Source organism: Copadichromis virginalis, linkage group LG3 (assembly GCF_057382275.1).
Source record: "Copadichromis virginalis isolate Kocher_CV1m ecotype Utaka linkage group LG3, C_Virginalis_male_GT1.1, whole genome shotgun sequence".
NCBI lineage: Eukaryota > Metazoa > Chordata > Actinopteri > Cichliformes > Cichlidae > Copadichromis > Copadichromis virginalis.
Genome location: NC_140620.1, coordinates 57,807,329 through 57,826,580, shown reverse-complemented (window position 1 = coordinate 57,826,580; position 19,252 = coordinate 57,807,329). Strand labels below are relative to the sequence as shown.

At 57.7% G+C, this 19,252-nt stretch overlaps 8 non-coding genes and 4 pseudogenes across 8 annotated transcripts; all 12 read right to left on the bottom strand.

Annotated features, from left to right (window-relative positions):
• Positions 1–306: 306 nt before the first annotated feature.
• On the bottom strand, positions 307–425 carry LOC146715471 (5S ribosomal RNA). Its single transcript, XR_014919485.1, has one exon. It is a non-coding gene; the product is annotated as a 5S ribosomal RNA (ribosomal RNA).
• Positions 426–2,064: 1,639 nt separating this feature from the next.
• On the bottom strand, positions 2,065–2,183 carry LOC146715470 (5S ribosomal RNA). The gene has a single exon (XR_014919484.1). It is a non-coding gene; the product is annotated as a 5S ribosomal RNA (ribosomal RNA).
• Positions 2,184–3,635: 1,452 nt separating this feature from the next.
• LOC146715469 (5S ribosomal RNA) lies at positions 3,636–3,754 on the bottom strand (annotated as a pseudogene).
• Positions 3,755–5,128: 1,374 nt separating this feature from the next.
• On the bottom strand, positions 5,129–5,247 carry LOC146715468 (5S ribosomal RNA; annotated as a pseudogene).
• A 1,769-nt stretch (positions 5,248–7,016) lies between these two features.
• LOC146715467 (5S ribosomal RNA) lies at positions 7,017–7,135 on the bottom strand. Its single transcript, XR_014919892.1, has one exon. It is a non-coding gene; the product is annotated as a 5S ribosomal RNA (ribosomal RNA).
• A 1,730-nt stretch (positions 7,136–8,865) lies between these two features.
• Positions 8,866–8,984, bottom strand: LOC146715466 (5S ribosomal RNA; annotated as a pseudogene).
• Positions 8,985–9,841: 857 nt separating this feature from the next.
• On the bottom strand, positions 9,842–9,960 carry LOC146715465 (5S ribosomal RNA; annotated as a pseudogene).
• Positions 9,961–10,732: 772 nt separating this feature from the next.
• LOC146715464 (5S ribosomal RNA) lies at positions 10,733–10,851 on the bottom strand. The gene has a single exon (XR_014919483.1). It is a non-coding gene; the product is annotated as a 5S ribosomal RNA (ribosomal RNA).
• Positions 10,852–12,295: 1,444 nt separating this feature from the next.
• LOC146715463 (5S ribosomal RNA) lies at positions 12,296–12,414 on the bottom strand. The gene has a single exon (XR_014919482.1). It is a non-coding gene; the product is annotated as a 5S ribosomal RNA (ribosomal RNA).
• Positions 12,415–14,053: 1,639 nt separating this feature from the next.
• On the bottom strand, positions 14,054–14,172 carry LOC146715462 (5S ribosomal RNA). Its single transcript, XR_014919481.1, has one exon. It is a non-coding gene; the product is annotated as a 5S ribosomal RNA (ribosomal RNA).
• Positions 14,173–14,836: 664 nt separating this feature from the next.
• On the bottom strand, positions 14,837–14,955 carry LOC146715461 (5S ribosomal RNA). Its single transcript, XR_014919480.1, has one exon. It is a non-coding gene; the product is annotated as a 5S ribosomal RNA (ribosomal RNA).
• A 2,677-nt stretch (positions 14,956–17,632) lies between these two features.
• Positions 17,633–17,751, bottom strand: LOC146715460 (5S ribosomal RNA). Its single transcript, XR_014919429.1, has one exon. It is a non-coding gene; the product is annotated as a 5S ribosomal RNA (ribosomal RNA).
• Between the last annotated feature and the right edge of the window lie 1,501 nt (positions 17,752–19,252).

The following is a 19,252-nucleotide window of genomic DNA, read 5'->3' as shown; positions in this document are numbered from 1 at the left end:
CTGGTGTGGTGTAAGTGGCCTGAGCAAGAGCCACAGACCCTGGTGTGGTGTAATTGGCCTCAATAGCAACTAAGGCCCTGGTGTGGTGTAGGTGGCCTCAGCCAGAGCCACAGGCCCTGATGTGGTGTAAGTGGCCCCAGCCGGTCACTCAGGCCCTGGTGTGGTGTAGGTGGCATCAGCTAGCAGCACAAGACATTGGAAAAGAGCCAAAAGCAATGTCGTTAATGTGCCCTCATTAATGGGCTTTTGGTCTTTTAATACACCCCTTCTCTGGATCAAAAGCGGTTCAATGACATGAAAATGAAAGGCTTACAGCACCAGGTATTCCCAGGCAGTCTCCCATCCAAGTACTAACCAAGCCCAGCCCTGCTTAGCTTCCGAGATCAGACGAGGTCGGGCGTGCTCAGGGTGGTATGGCCGTAAGCTGCTGGCCCCAGCACAATGACTCAATTTATGGATTCAAGTGATTAGGTGGCAAGTACCTGAAGTTACGAAGACAATCCTATAACCATACCTGCATGTTTGCATAATACCCTAACCCAAAGGCTCAGTTTGGCATTTATCCAACAGCACAGGCCCTGGATTGTTGAAGATGGCCTCAGGAACCAGCACAGGGCCTGGTGTGTTGTACATGGCCACAGCTAGCAGCACAGGGCCTGGTTTGGTGAAGATGGCCTCGGCCAGAAGAGCAGGGCCTGGTGTGATGTGAGTGGCCTGAGCAAGAGCCACAGGCCCTGGTGTGGTGTAAGTGGCCCCAGCCGGTCACTCAGGCCCTGGTTTGGTGTAAGTGGCCTCAGCTATCAGCCACAGGCCCTGGTGTGGTGTGAGTGGCCTCAGCCAGCAGCCACAGGCCCTGGTGTGGTCTAAGTGGCCTCAGCCAGTGCCACAGGCCCTGGTGTGGTGTAAGTGGCCTGAGCAAGAGCCACAGGCCCTGGTGTGGTGTAAGTGGCCTCAGCCAGCAGCCACAGGCCCTGGTGTGGTATAAGTGGCCTGAGCAAGTGCCACAGGCCCTGGTGTGGTGTAAGTGGCCTCAATAGCAAATAAGGCCCTGGTGTGGTGTAAGTGGCCTGAGCAAGAACCACAGGGCCTGGTTTGGTGAAGATGGCCTCGGCCAGAAGCGCAGGGCCTGGTGTGATGTGAGTGGCCTGAGCAAGAGCCACAGGCCCTGGTGTGGTGTAAGTGGCCTCAGCCAGCAGCCACAGGCCCTGGTGTGGTGTAATTGGCCTCAGCCAGAAGCCACATGCACTGGTGTGGTGTAAGTGGCCTCAGCCAGCAGCAAAAGGGCCCTGGTGTGGTGTAGGTGGCCTCAGCCAGCAGCCACAGGCCCTGGTGTGGTGTAAGTGGCCTCAATAGCAACTAAGGCCCTGGTGTGGTGTAAGTGGCTTCAGCCAGCAGCCACAGGCCCTGGTGTGGTGTAAGTGGCCTCAGCCAGCAGCCACAGGCCCTGGTGTGGTGTAGGTGGCCTCAGCCAGCAGCCACAGGCCCTGGTGTGGTGTAAGTGGCCTCAATAGCAACTAAGGCCCTGGTGTGGTGTAAGTGGCTTCAGCCAGCAGCCACAGGCTCTGGTGTGGTGTAACTGGCCTCAGCCAGCAGCCACAGGCCCTGGTGTGGTGTAAGTGGCCTGAGCAAGAGCCACAGACCCTGGTGTGGTGTAATTGGCCTCAATAGCAACTAATGCCCTGGTGTGGTGTAGGTGGCCTCAGCCAGCAGCCACAGGCCCTGGTGTGGTGTAAGTGGCCTGAGCAAGAGCCACAGGCCCTGGTGTGGTGTAAGTGGCCTGAGCAAGAGCCACAGACCCTGGTGTGGTGTAATTGGCCTCAATAGCAACTAAGGCCCTGGTGTGGTGTAGGTGGCCTCAGCCAGAGCCACAGGCCCTGATGTGGTGTAAGTGGCCCCAGCCGGTCACTCAGGCCCTGGTGTGGTGTAGGTGGCATCAGCTAGCAGCACAAGACATTGGAAAAGAGCCAAAAGCAATGTCGTTAATGTGCCCTCATTAATGGGCTTTTGGTCTTTTAATACACCCCTTCTCTGGATCAAAAGCGGTTCAATGACATGAAAATGAAAGGCTTACAGCACCAGGTATTCCCAGGCAGTCTCCCATCCAAGTACTAACCAAGCCCAGCCCTGCTTAGCTTCCGAGATCAGACGAGGTCGGGCGTGCTCAGGGTGGTATGGCCGTAAGCTGCTGGCCCCAGCACAATGTCTCAATTTATGGATTCAAGTGATTAGGTGGCAAGTACCTGAAGTTACGAAGACAATCCTATAACCATACCTGCATGTTTGCATAATACCCTAACCCAAAGGCTCAGTTTGGCATTTATCCAACAGCACAGGCCCTGGATTGTTGAAGATGGCGTCAGGAACCAGCACAGGGCCTGGTGTGTTGTACATGGCCACAGCAAGCAGCACAGGGCCTGGTTTGGTGAAGATGGCCTCGGCCAGAAGCACAGGGCCTGGTGTGATATGAGTGGCCTGAGCAAGAGCCACAGGCCCTGGTGTGTTGTAAGTGGCCTCAGCCAGCAGCCACAGGCCCTGGTGTGGTGTAGGTGGCCTCAGCCAGCAGCCACAGGCCCTGGTGTGGTGTAATTGGCCTCAATAGCAACTAAGGCCCTGGTGTGGTGTAGGTGGCCTGAGCAAGAACCACAGGGCCTGGTTTGGTGAAGATGGCCTCGGCCAGAAGCGCAGGGCCTGGTGTGATGTGAGTGGCCTGAGCAAGAGCCACAGGCCCTGGTGTGGTGTAAGTGGCCTCAGCCAGCAGCCACAGGCCCTGGTGTGGTGTAAGTCGCCTCAGCCAGAAGCCACAGGCACTGGTGTGGTGTAAGTGGCCTCAGCCAGCAGCAAAAGGGCCCTGGTGTGGTGTAAGTCGCCTCAGCCAGCAGCCACAGGCCCTGGTGTGGTGTAGATGGCCTCAGCCAGCAGCCACAGGCCCTGGTGTGGTGTAAGTGGCCTCAGCCAGCAGCCACAGGCCCTGGTGTGGTCTAAGTGGCCTCAGCCAGAAGCACAGGGCCTGGTGTGATATGAGTGGCCTGAGCAAGAGCCACAGGCCCTGGTGTGGTGTAAGTGGCCTGAGCAAGAGCCACAGGCCCTGGTGTGGTGTAAGTGGCCTGAGCAAGAGCCACAGGCCCTGGTGTGGTGTAGGTGGCCTCAGCCAGCAGCCACAGGCCCTGGTGTGGTGTAGGTGGCCTCAGCCAGCAGCCACAAGCCCTTGTGTGGTGTAAGTGGCCTCAGCCAGCAGCCACAGGCCCTGGTGTGGTGTAAGTGGCCTCAGCCAGTGCCACAGGCCCTGGTGTGGTGTAAGTGGCCTGAGCAAGAGCCACAGACCATGGTGTGGTGTAATTGGCCTCAATAGCAACTAAGGCCCTGGTGTGGTGTAAGTGGCCTCAGCCAGCAGCCACAGGCCCTGGTGTGGTGTAAGTGGCCTTAGCCAGAGCCACAGGCCCTGATGTGGTGTAAGTGGCCCCAGCCGGTCACTCAGGCCCTGGTGTGGTGTAGGTGTCATCAGCTAGCAGCACAAGACATTGGAAAACAGCCAAAAGCAATGTCGTTAATGTGCCCTCATTAATGGGCAGCTGCTTTTGGTCTTTTAATACACCCCTTCTCTGGATCAAAAGCGGTTCAATGACATGAAAATCAAAGGCTTACAGCACCAGGTATTCCCAGGCAGCCTCCCATCCAAGTACTAACCAAGCCCAGCCCTGCTTAGCTTCCGAGATCAGACGAGGTCAGGGGTGCTCAGGGTGGTATGGCCGTAAGCTGCTGGCCCCAGCACAATGTCTCAATTTATGGATTCAAGTGATTAGGTGGCAAGTACCTGAAGTTACGAAGACAATCCTATAACCATACCTGCATGTTTGCATAATACCCTAACCAAAAGGCTCAGTTTGGCATTTATCCAACAGCACAGGCCCTGGATTGTTGAAGATGGCGTCAAGAACCAGCACAGGACCTGGTGTGTTTTACATGGCCACAGCAAGCAGCACAGGGCCTGGTTTGGTGAAGATGGCCTCAGCAAGCAGCCACAGGCCCTGGTTTGGTGTAAGTGGCCTCAGCTAGCAGCCACAGGCCCTGGTGTGGTGTGAGTGGCCTCAGCCAGCAGCCACAGGCCCTGGTGTGGTCTAAGTGGCCTCAGCCAGTGCCACAGGCCCTGGTGTGGTGTAAGTGGCGTGAGCAAGAGCCACAGGCCCTGGTGTGGTGTAAGTGGCCTCAGCCAGCAGCCACAGGCCCTGGTGTGGTGTAAGTGGCCTGAGCAAGTGCCACAGGCCCTGGTGTGGTGTAAGTGGCCTGAGCAAGTGCCACAGGCCCTGGTGTGGTGTAAGTGGCCTCAATAGCAAATAAGGCCCTGGTGTGGTGTAAGTGGCCTGAGCAAGAACCACAGGGCCTGGTTTGGTGAAGATGGCCTCGGCCAGAAGCGCAGGGCCTGGTGTGATGTGAGTGGCCTGAGCAAGAGCCACAGGCCCTGGTGTGGTGTAAGTGGCCTCAGCCAGCAGCCACAGGCCCTGGTGTGGTGTAAGTGGCCTCAGCCAGAAGCCACAGGCACTGGTGTGGTGTAAGTGGCCTCAGCCAGCAGCAAAAGGGCCCTGGTGTGGTGTAGGTGGCCTCAGCCAGCAGCCACAGGCCCTGGTGTGGTGTAAGTGCCCTCAATAGCAACTAAGGCCCTGGTGTGGTGTAAGTGGCTTCAGCCAGCAGCCACAGGCCCTGGTGTGGTGTAAGTGGCCTCAGCCAGTAGCCACAGGCCCTGGTGTGGTGTAGGTGGCCTCAGCCAGCAGCCACAGGCCCTGGTGTGGTGTAAGTGGCCTCAATAGCAACTAAGGCCCTGGTGTGGTGTAAGTGGCTTCAGCCAGCAGCCACAGGCTCTGGTGTGGTGTAACTGGCCTCAGCCAGCAGCCACAGGCCCTGGTGTGGTGTAAGTGGCCTCAGCCAGAGCCACAGGCCCTGATGTGGTGTAAGTGGCCCCAGCCGGTCACTCAGGCCCTGGTGTGGTGTAGGTGGCATCAGCTAGCAGCACAAGACATTGGAAAACAGCCAAAAGCAGTGTCGTTAATGTGCCCTCATTAATGGGCAGCTGCTTTTGGTCTTTTAATACACCCCTTCTCTGGATCAAAAGCGGTTCAATGACATGAAAATCAAAGGCTTACAGCACCAGGTATTCCCAGGCAGTCTCCCATCCAAGTACTAACCAAGCCCAGCCCTGCTTAGCTTGCGAGATCAGACGAGGTCGGGCCTGCTCAGGGTGGTATGGCCGTAAGCTGCTGGCCCCAGCACAATGTCTCAATTTATGGATTCAAGTGATTAGGTGGCAAGTACCTGAAGTTACGAAGACAATCCTATAACCATACCTGCATGTTTGCATAATACCCTAACCCAAAGGCTCAGTTTGGCATTTATCCAACAGCACAGGCCCTGGATTGTTGAAGATGGCCTCAGGAACCAGAACAGGGCCTGGTGTGTTGTACATGGCCACAGCAAGGAGCACAGGGCCTGGTTTGGTGAAGATGGCCTCGGCCAGAAGCGCAGGGCCTGGTGTGATGTGAGTGGCCTGAGCAAGAGCCACAGGCCTTGGTGTGGTGTAAGTGGCCTCAGCCAGCAGCCACAGGCCCTGGTGTGGTGTAAGTCGCCTCAGCCAGAAGCCACAGGCACTGGTGTGGTGTAAGTGGCCTCAGCCAGCAGCAAAAGGGCCCTGGTGTGGTGTAAGTCGCCTCAACCAGCAGCCACAGGCCCTGGTGTGGTGTAGGTGGCCTCAGCCAGCAGCCACAGGCCCTGGTGTGGTGTAAGTGGCCTCAGCCAGCAGCCACAGGCCCTGGTGTGGTGTAAGTGGCCTCAGCCAGCAGCCACAGGCCCTGGTGTGGTGTAAGTGGCCTCAGCCAGTGCCACAGGCCCTGGTGTGGTGTAAGTGGCCTGAGCAAGAGCCACAGACCCTGGTGTGGTGTAATTGGCCTCAGCCAGCAGCCACAGGCCCTGGTGTGGTGTAAGTCGCCTCAGACAGAAGCCACAGGCACTGGTGTGGTGTAAGTGGCCTCAGCCAGCAGCAAAAGGGCCCTGGTGTGGTATAAGTCGCCTCAGCCAGCAGCCACAGGCCCTGGTGTGGTGTAGGTGGCCTCAGCCAGCAGCCACAGGCGCTGGTGTGGTGTAAGTGGCCTCAGCCAGCAGCCACAGGCCCTGGTGTGGTGTAAGTGGCCTCAGCCAGCAGCCACAGGCCCTGGTGTGGTGTAAGTGGCCTCAGCCAGTGCCACAGGCCCTGGTGTGGTGTAAGTGGCCTGAGCAAGAGCCACAGGCCCTGGTGTGGTGTAAGTGGCCTGAGCAAGAGCCACAGACCCTGGTGTGGTGTAATTGGCCTCAATAGCAACTAATGCCCTGGTGTGGTGTAGGTGGCCTCAGCCAGCAGCCACAGGCCCTGGTGTGGTGTAAGTGGCCTGAGCAAGAGCCACAGGCCCTGGTGTGGTGTAAGTGGCCTGAGCAAGAGCCACAGACCATGGTGTGGTGTAATTGGCCTCAATAGCAACTAAGGCCCTGGTGTGGTGTAAGTGGCCTCAGCCAGCAGCCACAGGCCCTGGTGTGGTGTAAGTGGCCTCAGCCAGCAGCCACAGGCCCTGGTGTGGTGTAAGTGGCCTCAGCCAGTGCCACAGGCCCTGGTGTGGTGTAATTGGCCTCAATAGCAACTAAGGCCCTGGTGTGGTGTAAGTGGCCTGAGCAAGAGCCACATACCCTGGTGTGGTGTAATTGGCCTCAATAGCAACTAAGGCCCTGGTGTGGTGTAGGTGGCCTCAGCCAGCAGCCACAGGCCCTGGTGTGGTGTAAGTGGCCTCAGCCAGAGCAACAGGCCCTGATGTGGTGTAAGTGGCCCCAGCCGGTCACTCAGGCCCTGGTGTGGTGTAGGTTGCATCAGCTAGCAGCACAAGACATTGGAAAACAGCCAAAAGCAATGTCGTTAATGTGCCCTCATTAATGGGGAGCTGCTTCTGGTCTTTTAATACACCCCTTCTCTGGATCAAAAGCGGTTCAATGACATGAAAATGAAAGGCTTACAGCACCAGGTATTCCCAGGAAGTCTCCCATCCAAGTACTAACCAAGGCCAGCCCTGCTTAGCTTCCGAGATCAGACGAGGTCGGGTGTGCTCAGGGTGGTATGGCCGTAAGCTGCTGGCCCCAGCACAATGTCTCAATTTATGGATTCAAGTGATTAGGTGGCAAGTACCTGAAGTTACGAAGACAATCCTATAACCATACCTGCATGTTTGCATAATACCCTAACCAAAAGGCTCAGTTTGGCATTTATCCAACAGCACAGGCCCTGGATTGTTGAAGATGGCCTCAAGAACCAGCACAGGACCTGGTGTGTTTTACATGGCCACAGCAAGCAGCACAGGGCCTGGTTTGGTGAAGATGGCCTCAGCAAGCAGCCACAGGCCCTGGTTTGGTGTAAGTGGCCTCAGCTAGCAGCCACAGGCCCTGGTGTGGTGTGAGTGGCCTCAGCCAGCAGCCACAGGCCCTGGTGTGGTCTAAGTGGCCTCAGCCAGTGCCACAGGCCCTGGTGTGGTGTAAGTGGCCTGAGCAAGAGCCACAGGCCCTGGTGTGGTGTAAGTGGCCTCAGCCAGCAGCCACAGGCCCTGGTGTGGTGTAAGTGGCCTGAGCAAGCGCCACAGGCCCTGGTGTGGTGTAAGTGGCCTAAGCCAGAGCCACAGGTCCTGGTGTGGTGTAAGTGGCCTCAATAGCAAATAAGGCCCTGGTGTGGTGTAAGTGGCCTGAGCAAGAACCACATGGCCTGGTTTGGTGAAGATGGCCTCGGCCAGAAGCGCAGGGCCTGGTGTGATGTGAGTGGCCTGAGCAAGAGCTACAGGCCCTGGTGTGGTGTAAGTGGCCTCAGCCAGCAGCCACAGGCCCTGGTGTGGTGTAAGTGGCCTCAGCCAGAAGCCACATGCACTGGTGTGGTGTAAGTGGCCTCAGCCAGCAGCAAAAGGGCCCTGGTGTGGTGTAGGTGGCCTCAGCCAGCAGCCACAGGCCCTGGTGTGGTGTAAGTGGCTTCAGCCAGCAGCCACAGGCCCTGGTGTGGTGTAAGTGGCCTCAATAGCAACTAAGGCCCTGGTGTGGTGTAAGTGGCCTCAGCCAGCAGCCACAGGCCCTGGTGTGGTGTAAGTGGCCTGAGCAAGTGCCACAGGCCCTGGTGTGGTGTAAGTGGCCTAAGCAAGAGCCACAGGCCCTGGTGTGGTGTAAGTGGCCTGAGCAAGAACCACAGGGCCTGGTTTGGTGAAGATGGCCTCGGCCAGAAGCGCAGGGCCTGGTGTGATGTGAGTGGCCTGAGCAAGAGCCACAGGCCCTGGTGTGGTGTAAGTGGCCTCAGCCAGCAGCCACAGGCCCTGGTGTGGGGTAATTGGCCTCAGCCAGAAGCCACATGCACTGGTGTGGTGTAAGTGGCCTCAGCCAGCAGCAAAAGGGCCCTGGTGTGGTGTAGGTGGCCTCAGCCAGCAGCCACAGGCCCTGGTGTGGTGTAAGTGGCCTCAGCCAGCAGCCACAGGCCCTGGTGTGGTGTAAGTGGCTTCAGCCAGCAGCCACAGGCCCTGGTGTGGTGTAAGTGGCCTCAATAGCAACTAAGGCCCTGGTGTGGTGTAAGTGGCTTCAGCCAGCAGCCACAGGCTCTGGTGTGGTGTAAGTGGCCTCAGCCAGAGCCACAGTCCCTGATGTGGTGTAAGTGGCCCCAGCCGGTCACTCAGGCCCTGGTGTGGTGTAGGTGGCATCAGCTAGCAGCACAAGACATTGGAAAACAGCCAAAAGCAGTGTCGTTAATGTGCCCTCATTAATGGGCAGCTGCTTTTGGTCTTTTAATACACCCCTTCTCTGGATCAAAAGCGGTTCAATGACATGAAAATGAAAGGCTTACAGCACCAGGTATTCCCAGGCAGTCTCCCATCCAAGTACTAACCAAGCCCAGCCCTGCTCAGCTTCCGAAATCAGACGAGGTCGGGCGTGCTCAGGGTGGTATGGCCGTAAGCTGCTGGCCCCAGCACAATGTCTCAATTTATGGATTCAGGTGATTAGGTGGCAAGTACCTGAAGTTACGAAGACAATCCTATAACCCTACCTTCATGTTTGCATAATACCCTAACCCAAAGGCTCAGTTTAGCATTTATCCAACAGCACAGGCCCTGGATTGTTGAAGATGGCCTCAGGAACCAGCACAGGGCCTGGTGTGTTGTACATGGCCACAGCTAGCAGCACAGGGCCTGGTTTGGTGAAGATGGCCTCGGCCAGAAGCGCAGGGCCTGGTGTGATGTGAGTGGCCTGAGCAAGAGCCACAGGCCCTGGTGTGGTGTAAGTGGCCTGAGCAAGAGCCACAGGCCCTGGTGTGGTGTAAGTGGCCTCAATAGCAAATAAGGCACTGGTGTGGTGTAAGTGGCCTCAGCCAGCAGCCACAGGCCCTGGTGTGGTGTAAGTGGCCTCAGCCAGTGCCACAGGCCCTGGTGTGGTGTAAGTGGCCTGAGCAAGAGCCACAGACCATGGTGTGGTGTAATTGGCCTCAATAGCAACTAAGGCCCTGGTGTGGTGTAAGTGGCCTCAGCCAGCAGCCACAGGCCCTGGTGTGGTGTAAGTGGCCTCAGCCAGCAGCCACAGGCCCTGGTGTGGTGTAAGTGGCCTCAGCCAGAGCCACAGGCCCTGATGTGGTGTAAGTGGCCCCAGCCGGTCACTCAGGCCCTGGTGTGGTGTAGGTGGCATCAGCTAGCAGCACAAGACATTGGAAAACAGCCAAAAGCAATGTCGTTAATGTGCCCTCATTAATGGGCAGCTGCTTTTGGTCTTTTAATACACCCCTTCTCTGGATCAAAAGCGGTTCAATGACATGAAAATGAAAGGCTTACAGAACCAGGTATTCCCAGGAAGTCTCCCATCCAAGTACTAACCAAGCCCAGCCCTGCTCAACTTCCGAGATCAGACGAGGTCAGGCGTGCTCAGGGTGGTATGGCCGTAAGCTCCTGGCCCCAGCACAATGTCTCAATTTATGGATTCAAGTGATTAGGTGGCAAGTACCTGAAGTTACGAAGATAATCCTATAACCATACCTGCATGTTTCCATAATACCCTAACCCAAAGGCTCAGTTTGGCATTTATCCAACAGCACAGGCCCTGGATTGTTGAAGATGGCCTCAGGAACCAGCACAGGGCCTGATGTGTTGTACATGGCCACAGCAAGCAGCACAGGGCCTGGTTTGGTGAAGATGGCCTCGGCCAGAAGCACAGGGCCTGGTGTGATATGAGTGGCCTGAGCAAGAGCCACAGGCCCTGGTGTGGTGTAAGTGGCCTCAGCCAGCAGCCACAGGCCCTGGTGTGGTGTAAGTGGCCTCAGCCAGTGCCACAGGCCCTGGTGTGGTGGAATTGGCCTCAATAGCAACTAAGGCCCTGGTGTGGTGTAAGTGGCCTGAGCAAGAGCCACATACCCTGGTGTGGTGTAATTGGCCTCAATAGCAACTAAGGCCCTGGTGTGGTGTAGGTGGCCTCAGCCAGCAGCCACAGGCCCTGGTGTGGTGTAAGTGGCCTCAGCCAGAGCCACAGGCCCTGATGTGGTGTAAGTGGCCCCAGCCGGTCACTCAGGCCCTGGTGTGGTGTAGGTGGCATCAGCTAGCAGCACAAGACATTGGAAAAGAGCCAAAAGCAATGTCGTTAATGTGCCCTCATTAATGGGCTTTTGGTCTTTTAATACACCCCTTCTCTGGATCAAAAGCGGTTCAATGACATGAAAATGAAAGGCTTACAGCACCAGGTATTCCCAGGCAGTCTCCCATCCAAGTACTAACCAAGCCCAGCCCTGCTTAGCTTCCGAGATCAGACGAGGTCGGGCGTGCTCAGGGTGGTATGGCCGTAAGCTGCTGGCCCCAGCACAATGTCTCAATTTATGGATTCAAGTGATTAGGTGGCAAGTACCTGAAGTTACGAAGACAATCCTATAACCATACCTGCATGTTTGCATAATACCCTAACCCAAAGGCTCAGTTTGGCATTTATCCAACAGCACAGGCCCTGGATTGTTGAAGATGGCCGCAGGAACCAGCACAGGGCCTGGTGTGTTGTACATGGCCACAGCTAGCAGCACAGGGCCTGGTTTGGTGAAGATGGCCTCGGCCAGAAGAGCAGGGCCTGGTGTGATGTGAGTGGCCTGAGCAAGAGCCACAGGCCCTGGTGTGGTGTAAGTGGCCCCAGCCGGTCACTCAGGCCCTGGTTTGGTGTAAGTGGCCTCAGCTATCAGCCACAGGCCCTGGTGTGGTGTGAGTGGCCTCAGCCAGCAGCCACAGGCCCTGGTGTGGTCTAAGTGGCCTCAGCCAGTGCCACAGGCCCTGGTGTGGTGTAAGTGGCCTGAGCAAGAGCCACAGGCCCTGGTGTGGTGTAAGTGGCCTCAGCCAGCAGCCACAGGCCCTGGTGTGGTGTAAGTGGCCTGAGCAAGTGCCACAGGCCCTGGTGTGGTGTAAGTGGCCTAAGCAAGAGCCACAGGCCCTGGTGTGGTGTAAGTGGCCTGAGCAAGAACCACAGGGCCTGGTTTGGTGAAGATGGCCTCGGCCAGAAGCGCAGGGCCTGGTGTGATGTGAGTGGCCTGAGCAAGAGCCACAGGCCCTGGTGTGGTGTAAGTGGCCTCAGCCAGCAGCCACAGGCCCTGGTGTGGGGTAATTGGCCTCAGCCAGAAGCCACATGCACTGGTGTGGTGTAAGTGGCCTCAGCCAGCAGCAAAAGGGCCCTGGTGTGGTGTAGGTGGCCTCAGCCAGCAGCCACAGGCCCTGGTGTGGTGTAAGTGGCCTCAATAGCAACTAAGGCCCTGGTGTGGTGTAAGTGGCTTCAGCCAGCAGCCACAGGCCCTGGTGTGGTGTAAGTGGCCTCAGCCAGCAGCCACAGGCCCTGGTGTGGTGTAGGTGGCCTCAGCCAGCAGCCACAGGCCCTGGTGTGGTGTAAGTGGCCTCAATAGCAACTAAGGCCCTGGTGTGGTGTAAGTGGCTTCAGCCAGCAGCCACAGGCTCTGGTGTGGTGTAAGTGGCCTGAGCAAGAGCCACAGACCCTGGTGTGGTGTAATTGGCCTCAATAGCAACTAAGGCCCTGGTGTGGTGTAGGTGGCCTCAGCCAGAGCCACAGGCCCTGATGTGGTGTAAGTGGCCCCAGCCGGTCACTCAGGCCCTGGTGTGGTGTAGGTGGCATCAGCTAGCAGCACAAGACATTGGAAAAGAGCCAAAAGCAATGTCGTTAATGTGCCCTCATTAATGGGCTTTTGGTCTTTTAATACACCCCTTCTCTGGATCAAAAGCGGTTCAATGACATGAAAATGAAAGGCTTACAGCACCAGGTATTCCCAGGCAGTCTCCCATCCAAGTACTAACCAAGCCCAGCCCTGCTTAGCTTCCGAGATCAGACGAGGTCGGGCGTGCTCAGGGTGGTATGGCCGTAAGCTGCTGGCCCCAGCACAATGACTCAATTTATGGATTCAAGTGATTAGGTGGCAAGTACCTGAAGTTACGAAGACAATCCTATAACCATACCTGCATGTTTGCATAATACCCTAACCCAAAGGCTCAGTTTGGCATTTATCCAACAGCACAGGCCCTGGATTGTTGAAGATGGCCTCAGGAACCAGCACAGGGCCTGGTGTGTTGTACATGGCCACAGCTAGCAGCACAGGGCCTGGTTTGGTGAAGATGGCCTCGGCCAGAAGAGCAGGGCCTGGTGTGATGTGAGTGGCCTGAGCAAGAGCCACAGGCCCTGGTGTGGTGTAAGTGGCCCCAGCCGGTCACTCAGGCCCTGGTTTGGTGTAAGTGGCCTCAGCTATCAGCCACAGGCCCTGGTGTGGTGTGAGTGGCCTCAGCCAGCAGCCACAGGCCCTGGTGTGGTCTAAGTGGCCTCAGCCAGTGCCACAGGCCCTGGTGTGGTGTAAGTGGCCTGAGCAAGAGCCACAGGCCCTGGTGTGGTGTAAGTGGCCTCAGCCAGCAGCCACAGGCCCTGGTGTGGTATAAGTGGCCTGAGCAAGTGCCACAGGCCCTGGTGTGGTGTAAGTGGCCTCAATAGCAAATAAGGCCCTGGTGTGGTGTAAGTGGCCTGAGCAAGAACCACAGGGCCTGGTTTGGTGAAGATGGCCTCGGCCAGAAGCGCAGGGCCTGGTGTGATGTGAGTGGCCTGAGCAAGAGCCACAGGCCCTGGTGTGGTGTAAGTGGCCTCAGCCAGCAGCCACAGGCCCTGGTGTGGTGTAATTGGCCTCAGCCAGAAGCCACATGCACTGGTGTGGTGTAAGTGGCCTCAGCCAGCAGCAAAAGGGCCCTGGTGTGGTGTAGGTGGCCTCAGCCAGCAGCCACAGGCCCTGGTGTGGTGTAAGTGGCCTCAATAGCAACTAAGGCCCTGGTGTGGTGTAAGTGGCTTCAGCCAGCAGCCACAGGCCCTGGTGTGGTGTAAGTGGCCTCAGCCAGCAGCCACAGGCCCTGGTGTGGTGTAGGTGGCCTCAGCCAGCAGCCACAGGCCCTGGTGTGGTGTAAGTGGCCTCAATAGCAACTAAGGCCCTGGTGTGGTGTAAGTGGCTTCAGCCAGCAGCCACAGGCTCTGGTGTGGTGTAACTGGCCTCAGCCAGCAGCCACAGGCCCTGGTGTGGTGTAAGTGGCCTGAGCAAGAGCCACAGACCCTGGTGTGGTGTAATTGGCCTCAATAGCAACTAATGCCCTGGTGTGGTGTAGGTGGCCTCAGCCAGCAGCCACAGGCCCTGGTGTGGTGTAAGTGGCCTGAGCAAGAGCCACAGGCCCTGGTGTGGTGTAAGTGGCCTGAGCAAGAGCCACAGACCCTGGTGTGGTGTAATTGGCCTCAATAGCAACTAAGGCCCTGGTGTGGTGTAGGTGGCCTCAGCCAGAGCCACAGGCCCTGATGTGGTGTAAGTGGCCCCAGCCGGTCACTCAGGCCCTGGTGTGGTGTAGGTGGCATCAGCTAGCAGCACAAGACATTGGAAAAGAGCCAAAAGCAATGTCGTTAATGTGCCCTCATTAATGGGCTTTTGGTCTTTTAATACACCCCTTCTCTGGATCAAAAGCGGTTCAATGACATGAAAATGAAAGGCTTACAGCACCAGGTATTCCCAGGCAGTCTCCCATCCAAGTACTAACCAAGCCCAGCCCTGCTTAGCTTCCGAGATCAGACGAGGTCGGGCGTGCTCAGGGTGGTATGGCCGTAAGCTGCTGGCCCCAGCACAATGTCTCAATTTATGGATTCAAGTGATTAGGTGGCAAGTACCTGAAGTTACGAAGACAATCCTATAACCATACCTGCATGTTTGCATAATACCCTAACCCAAAGGCTCAGTTTGGCATTTATCCAACAGCACAGGCCCTGGATTGTTGAAGATGGCGTCAGGAACCAGCACAGGGCCTGGTGTGTTGTACATGGCCACAGCAAGCAGCACAGGGCCTGGTTTGGTGAAGATGGCCTCGGCCAGAAGCACAGGGCCTGGTGTGATATGAGTGGCCTGAGCAAGAGCCACAGGCCCTGGTGTGTTGTAAGTGGCCTCAGCCAGCAGCCACAGGCCCTGGTGTGGTGTAGGTGGCCTCAGCCAGCAGCCACAGGCCCTGGTGTGGTGTAATTGGCCTCAATAGCAACTAAGGCCCTGGTGTGGTGTAGGTGGCCTCAGCCAGCAGCCACAGGCCCTGGTGTGGTGTAAGTGGCCTCAGCCAGCAGCCACAGGCCCTGGTGTGGTGTAAGTGGCATCAGCTAGCAGCACAAGACATTGGAAAACAGCCAAAAGCAATGTCGTTAATGTGCCCTCATTAATGGGGAGCTGCTTTTGGTCTTTTAATACACCCCTTCTCTGGATCAAAAGCGGTTCAATGACATGAAAATGAAAGGCTTACAGCACCAGGTATTCCCAGGCAGTCTCCCATCCAAGTACTAACCAAGCCCAGCCCTGCTTAGCTTCCGAGATCAGACGAGGTCGGGCGTGCTCAGGGTGGTATGGCCGTAAGCTGCTGGCCCCAGCACAATGTCTCAATTTATGGATTCAAGTGATTAGGTGGCAAGTACCTGAAGTTACGAAGACAATCCTATAACCATACCTGCATGTTTGCATAATACCCTAACCCAAAGGCTCAGTTTGGCATTTATCCAACAGCACAGGCCCTGGATTGTTGAAGATGGCCTCAAGAACCAGCACAGGACCTGGTGTGTTTTACATGGCCACAGCAAGCAGCACAGGGCCTGGTTTGGTGAAGATGGCCTCAGCAAGCAGCCACAGGCCCTGGTTTGGTGTAAGTGGCCTCAGCCAGCAGCCACAGGCCCTGGTGTGGTGTAAGTGGCCTCAGCCAGCAGCCACAGGCCCTGGTGTGGTCTAAGTGGCCTCAGCCAGTGCCACAGGCCCTGGTGTGGTGTAAGTGGCCTGAGTAAGAGCCACAGGCCCTGGTGTGGTGTAAGTGGCCTCAGCCAGCAGCCACAGGCCCTGGTGTGGTGTAAGTGGCCTGAGCAAGTGCCACAGGCCCTGGTGTGGTGTAAGTGGCCTAAGCCAGAGCCACAGGCCCTGGTGTGGTGTAAGTGGCCTGAGCAAGAGCCACAGGGCCTGGTTTGGTGAAGATGGCCTCGGCCAGAAGCGCAGGGCCTGGTGTGATGTGAGTGGCCTGAGCAAGAGCCACAGGCCCTGGTGTGGTGTAAGTGGCCTCAGCCAGCAGCCACAGGCCCTGGTGTGGTGTAAGTCGCCTCAGCCAGAAGCCACAGGCACTGGTGTGGTGTAAGTGGCCTCAGCCAGCAGCAAAAGGGCCCTGGTGTGGTGTAAGTCGCCTCAGCCAGCAGCCACAGGCCCTGGTGTGGTGTAGATGGCCTCAGCCAGCAGCCACAGGCCCTGGTGTGGTGTAAGTGGCCTCAGCCAGCGGCCACAGGCCCTGGTGTGGTCTAAGTGGCCTCAGCCAGAAGCACAGGGCCTGGTGTGATATGAGTGGCCTGAGCAAGAGCCACAGGCCCTGGTGTGGTGTAAGTGGCCTGAGCAAGAGCCACAGGCCCTGGTGTGGTGTAAGTGGCCTGAGCAAGAGCCACAGGCCCTGGTGTGGTGTAGGTGGCCTCAGCCAGCAGCCACAGGCCCTGGTGTGGTGTAGGTGGCCTCAGCCAGCAGCCACAAGCCCTTGTGTGGTGTAAGTGGCCTCAGCCAGCAGCCACAGGCCCTGGTGTGGTGTAAGTGGCCTCAGCCAGTGCCACAGGCCCTGGTGTGGTGTAAGTGGCCTGAGCAAGAGCCACAGACCATGGTGTGGTGTAATTGGCCTCAATAGCAACTAAGGCCCTGGTGTGGTGTAAGTGGCCTCAGCCAGCAGCCACAGGCCCTGGTGTGGTGTAAGTGGCCTCAGCCAGCAGCCACAGGCCCTGGTGTGGTGTAAGTGGCCTCAGCCAGCAGCCACAGGCCCTGGTGTGGTGTAAGTGGCCTGAGCAAGTGCCACAGGCCCTGGTGTGGTGTAAGTGGCCTAAGCCAGAGCCACAGGCCCTGGTGTGGTGTAAGTGGCCTGAGCAAGAGCCACAGGGCCTGGTTTGGTGAAGATGGCCTCGGCCAGAAGCGCAGGGCCTGGTGTGATGTGAGTGGCCTGAGCAAGAGCCACAGGCCCTGGTGTGGTGTAAGTGGCCTCAGCCAGCAGCCACAGGCCCTGGTGTGGTGTAAGTCGCCTCAGCCAGAAGCCACAGGCACTGGTGTGGTGTAAGTGGCCTCAGCCAGCAGCAAAAGGGCCCTGGTGTGGTGTAAGTCGCCTCAGCCAGCAGCCACAGGCCCTGGTGTGGTGTAGATGGCCTCAGCCAGCAGCCACAGGCCCTGGTGTGGTGTAAGTGGCCTCAGCCAGCGGCCACAGGCCCTGGTGTGGTCTAAGTGGCCTCAGCCAGAAGCACAGGGCCTGGTGTGATATGAGTGGCCTGAGCAAGAGCCACAGGCCCTGGTGTGGTGTAAGTGGCCTGAGCAAGAGCCACAGGCCCTGGTGTGGTGTAAGTGGCCTGAGCAAGAGCCACAGGCCCTGGTGTGGTGTAGGTGGCCTCAGCCAGCAGCCACAGGCCCTGGTGTGGTGTAGGTGGCCTCAGCCAGCAGCCACAAGCCCTTGTGTGGTGTAAGTGGCCTCAGCCAGCAGCCACAGGCCCTGGTGTGGTGTAAGTGGCCTCAGCCAGTGCCACAGGCCCTGGTGTGGTGTAAGTGGCCTGAGCAAGAGCCACAGACCATGGTGTGGTGTAATTGGCCTCAATAGCAACTAAGGCCCTGGTGTGGTGTAAGTGGCCTCAGCCAGCAGCCACAGGCCCTGGTGTGGTGTAAGTGGCCTCAGCCAGCAGCCACAGGCCCTGGTGTGGTGTAAGTGGCCTCAGCCAGCAGCCACAGGCCCTGGTGTGGTGTAAGTGGCCTCAGCCAGAGCCACAGGCCCTGGTGTGGTGTAAGTGGCCTCAGCCAGTGCCTCAGGCCCTGGTGTGGTGTAGGTGGCCTGAGCAAGAGCCAAAGACCCTGGTGTGGTGTAATTGGCCTCAATAGCAACTAAGGCCCTGGTTTGGTGTAGGTGGCATCAGCTAGCAGCACAAGACATTGGAAAACAGCCAAAAGCAATGTCGTTAATGTACCCTCATTAATGGGCAGCTGCTTTTGGTCTTTTAATACACCCCTTCTCTGGATCAAAAGCGGTTCAATGACATGAAAATGAAAGGCTTACAGCACCAGGTTTTCCCAGGCAGTCTCCCATCCAAGTACTAACCAAGCCCAGCCCTGCTTAGCTTCCGAGATCAGACGAGGTCGGGCGTGCTCAGGGTGGTATGGCCGTAAGCTGCTGGCTCCAGCACAATGTCTCAATTTATGGATTCAAGTGATTAGGTGGCAAGTACCTGAAGTTACGAAGATAATCCTATAACCATACCTGCATGTTTGCATAATACCCTAACCCAAAGGCTCAGTTTGGCATTTATCCAACAGCACAGGCCCTGGATTGTTGAAGATGGCCTCAGGAACCAGCACAGGGCCTGATGTGTTGTACATGGCCACAGCAAGCAGCACAGGCCCTGGTGTGGTGTAGATGGCCTCAGCCAGCAGCCACAGGCCCTGGTGTGGTGTAGGTGGCCTCAGCCAGCAGCCACAGGCCCTGGTGTGGTCTAAGTGGCCTCAGCCAGAAGCACAGGGCCTGGTGTGATATGAGTGGCCTGAGCAAGAGCCACAGGCCCTGGTGTGGTGTAAGTGGCCTGAGCAAGAGCCACAGGCCCTGGTGTGGTGTAAGTGGCCTGAGCAAGAGCCACAGGCCCTGGTGTGGTGTAGGTGGCCTCAGCCAGCAGCCACAAGCCCTTGTGTGGTGTAAGTGGCCTCAGCCAGCAGCCACAGGCCCTGGTGTGGTGTAAGTGGCCTCAGCCAGTGCCACAGGCCCTGGTGTGGTGTAAGTGGCCTGAGCAAGAGCCACAGACCATGGTGTGGTGTAATTGGCCTCAATAGCAACTAAGGCCCTGGTGTGGTGTAGGTGGCCTAAGCCAGCAGCCACAGGCCCTGGTGTGGTGTAAGTGGCCTCAGCCAGCAGCCACAGGCCCTGGTGTGGTGTAAGTCGCCTCAGCCAGAAGCCACAGGCACTGGTGTGGTGTAAGTGGCCTCAGCCAGCAGCAAAAGGGCCCTGGTGTGGTGTAAGTCGCCTCAGCCAGCAGCCACAGGCCCTGGTGTGGTGTAAGTGGCCTCAGCCAGAGCCACAGGCCCTGATGTGGTGTAAGTGGCCCCAGCCGGTCACTCAGGCCCTGGTGTGGTGTAGGTGGCATCAGCTAGCAGCCACAGGCCCTGGTGTGGTGTAAGTCGCCTCAGCCAGAAGCCACAGGCACTGGTGTGGTGTAAGTGGCCTCAGCCAGCAGCAAAAGGGCCCTGGTGTGGTGTAAGTCGCCTCAGCCAGCAGCCACAGGCCCTGGTGTGGTGTAGGTGGCCTCAGCCAGCAGCCACAGGCCCTGGTGTGGTGTAAGTGGCCTCAGCCAGCAGCCACAGGCCCTGTTGTGGTGTAAGTGGCCTCAGCCAGCAGCCACAGGCCCTGGTGTGGTGTAAGTGGCCTCAGCCAGTGCCACAGGCCCTGGTGTGGTGTAAGTGGCCTGAGCAAGAGCCACAGACCCTGGTGTGGTATAATTGGCCTCAGCCAGCAGCCACAGGCCCTGGTGTGGTGTAAGTCGCCTCAGACAGAAGCCACAGGCACTGGTGTGGTGTAAGTGGCCTCAGCCAGCAGCAAAAGGGCCCTGGTGTGGTATAAGTCGCCTCAGCCAGCAGCCACAGGCCCTGGTGTGGTGTAGGTGGCCTCAGCCAGCAGCCACAGGC